General features: G+C 44.1%; 1 protein-coding gene across 8 annotated transcripts in view; it reads left to right on the plus strand.

Annotated features, from left to right (window-relative positions):
• Positions 1 to 1,113, plus strand: part of KMT2C (lysine methyltransferase 2C) — a 315,048-nt gene extending 313,935 nt beyond the window's left edge. For all 8 annotated transcript variants that reach the window (XM_054021175.1, XM_054021174.1, XM_054021178.1 and 5 more), the window contains one exon: positions 1 to 1,113. This exon is cut by the window's left edge and continues 871 nt beyond it. The gene's annotated coding sequence lies outside the window, so the exon portion shown is untranslated.
• The last annotated feature ends 2,031 nt before the right edge of the window (positions 1,114 to 3,144 follow it).

The following is a 3,144-nucleotide window of genomic DNA, read 5'->3' on the forward strand; positions in this document are numbered from 1 at the left end:
TTATAAAATATCAATAGGGATGTTACAATATGATCTCATGTGTTACTAACCACACCATTACAATTATTATGGAATAACCAAAATCTCAATTTAAAGAGAGGATTTTTTTTTAAATGTTTAAAGCTGGCTCAACTGTGGTCTATTAGTCCTTTATTTTTCTTTTTTTTTTAAGTAAACTTTAAGCCTGGTAGAAGGCATGTATATTACAACTCTGACTTTTATAGATGCTTGGGTAAGTTAGACTGATTTATTTTATTTGTATTATATTGTTGCATCCCTATTTCTTAAGTCAGGTTTTTTTGTGCTTACAATTTGTGATAACTGTGAATAACTGCTAAAACCACCCAAAATAGAGGCTGAACATGGTTTTTTCTTCAGAAAAAGTAGTCACGATTAGGTGACTGTTCAGCTTACACTAAATCATGTAAACAGAATAGGATCATGTAGTGGGAGCTTAAGTCTAATATGATAGCCTTCTTTAAATGAAAAAACAAGGAAAAAAATTAGATGTAATTGTGCTTGCAGCTGCAGGACTCTGGAAATAGGGTTTTGGAAAATGTAATTTAAAAATGTGTTTGTATGGATTGTTTTTGTTTACATTTCTTTAAAAAATAAACACTGTTTTGTGTTTGCTTGTAGAAACTTAATCAGCATTTTGAACCAGGTTAGCTTTTTATTTTGTACTTAAAATTCTGGTACTGACACTTCACAGGTTTAAATATAAAAAAAATGAAGTTTTTTTGTGTGCACAATTAAAGTGGACTGTAAACTGTTGGTATATTCAGTAATACAGTTCTGAACTTGTAATGTATATGGCATGATGTATTTTTATCTTACAGAATAAATCAATTGTATATATTTTTCTCTTGATAAATAGCTGTATGAAATTGTTTCTTGAATATTTTTCTTCTCTTGTACAATATTCCAACATCCTACCAGTATTTGTCCTACAGTTTTTTCTGTTCTGTATAATAGTATCTAATGTTGGCAAAAAAAAAAAGAAAAAAAAAGAAAAAATTTTTTGAAGTATACAGAGTGTTATGGGTTTTGGAATTTGTGAAAACAGATTTAGAAGATCAGCATTTACAAATAAAAATATTTTACATCTATAAATGATGCCTCTGTTTTCATTTTGGAGCGTCTGTTTTCTGTTTGTTCCAGTGTAACCTCATCTGTTTCTACCACTGAGCACCACCACTGTTAGCGGGCACAGATCCAGCATCCCTGTAAGCCCAGCTGCATCCTGAATTGTCTACCACAAAGCCATGCACTGCATCCACAACACCGTCCAGGTCTGGGCACTTGAAGTTAGGGGTCCTAAGCTTCAGGGGGCAAAGTATTGCCTCCACCAGAAGAAGAGAGTCTGCAGGAAGTGCCAAGAGAAGAGCCAGCCGTCCTCCACCACAGTTAGTGCCCAGCGCGCCTTTCTTCACAGCAAGGCCTCCAGCATCCCTTCTCCATAAAGGGGCAGGACATGAACCTCTTCACCTTCATTTTACACAAAGAACAGGTCTCCAGGGCCCAAGATTGATTTGTTGAGAAGCAGAAGCAAAAAGAATGGGGGAAAAGCCTTCCAACACACCTCGTCTTTCTTAAAGATACAATGGGGCTTCCCCCATGCACCCAGACTTACTGGATGTCAGAGAACTATTGTTCCACCCATGTTGTCATCAGCATTTGGGATGACCCCTGGTGAGTGCATGGCCACCAATCAGCCCAGGCTTTCCACCTGGTTCTGGTGAAATGTCAGTGTTGTAGAGCCCTGGGACATGTGGTCACCTGGACTTGAGCTGTAGGGCCACTGCGCTGCTGTGAGCCTCCACAACCAGCTACTTCTGCCGGCTCTCCTGACATGTGATAGCTGCCTCTCTTCTGTCCAGCAGAGCTCCAAAGTGATGTCTGGTAACAGCTGAAAAGCAGCAGAGGACAGAAGAGCCCCTTTCTGATGCAGTTTCTCTCCATTAGCACTAATGGTTTAATGCCCCACGCCTCTGGAATTCAGAGGCATCCAAGAGGTGCTGTAGGCAGCTTTACAAGAGCCTCAGGAGGCGAGGTATGTCCTGCTGCCGCAAACACCGACCCTCTCTCCTAGGGCATGGTGTCGGGACAGGTGCGTAGGGCCTCAAATCCCACCCAAAACCTCAACCAGGAGAGCCTGAGGATTCCCGTGCAGATGAGGACCCCTCACCGCCTAGTCATGAGCAGGTCTTGCAAACTCCAGAGACACCAGGTCCCAGAAAGGTAAAATCAAGTGTCCCCTTCACAAAGCAGCATTTTGTACTGTTAATGAGCAAGCAATGTAAAAATCAGCATTTAAGTTCTCCGTCCTTCCCACCTTGGTGGAGTGGTTGCTGGGACTTTTCTCCTCACAGAGTCTCCCTCACAGTGCTCTGTGTACAGCTCCCTGCTCTTCCCTCACCCTTCTGCTTGCCTGGGTGTGCAGAGAAGCTTGTCACTACTGTGAAGCTCGGTCTCAGGCTACAGTAATGGGCATTGTGCTTGTCTGGCTTTCAGCCCAAGGACCTAGGGAAAGGGGCTCCAATGTCAGGCTGCAATGGAATGGGAATTGTTTGTATCTGGTTTTCTGCCTATTAATCTTAGCTCTGCCAGAGAAAGGAGCTCAGAGACTGATGGGTGAGAAAGGGGTTTTCTCTTCCCATCCCCCATCTCCAAGTAGGCTGGCTCCACTTTAAAGCGCAAGGAGCAGCCTGTGACCAGAACAGAGGCAGATGAAGACTCCATTTCTCACACAGGAGCACATCGTGGGATGGTAGGGAGGTAAGTGTTCAGAATGATTCCTGATTTTCTGAGTAAAGCCCCAAATGGTACAAGGGCCCTACTAAAGTACTGACGGGTGTAGGGTGACCACATGTCCTGATATTTAACCACGTTCCGACCGATGTATGATCGGGACACTATATTTCCCGATATTGTAGGGTTGCTTGCCAGGCGTCCAGTTGGCACAGGGCTGGTGGGCTCCCCACGCAGCTCTGCGCAGCTCCCTAGAAGTGGTGACAGTTCACTCTGGGTCCTAGGTGCAGGGACGGCTGGGGAGGGCTTTGCATGCTGCCCCTGCTATAAACACCTGCTCCGCAGCTCCCATTGGCCGGAGGTAGCACCAGCGGGCAAGGCAGCGCGCACAGC

The sequence above is a fragment of the Malaclemys terrapin genome, chromosome 2 (assembly GCF_027887155.1).
Source record: "Malaclemys terrapin pileata isolate rMalTer1 chromosome 2, rMalTer1.hap1, whole genome shotgun sequence".
Lineage (NCBI taxonomy): Eukaryota > Metazoa > Chordata > Testudines > Emydidae > Malaclemys > Malaclemys terrapin.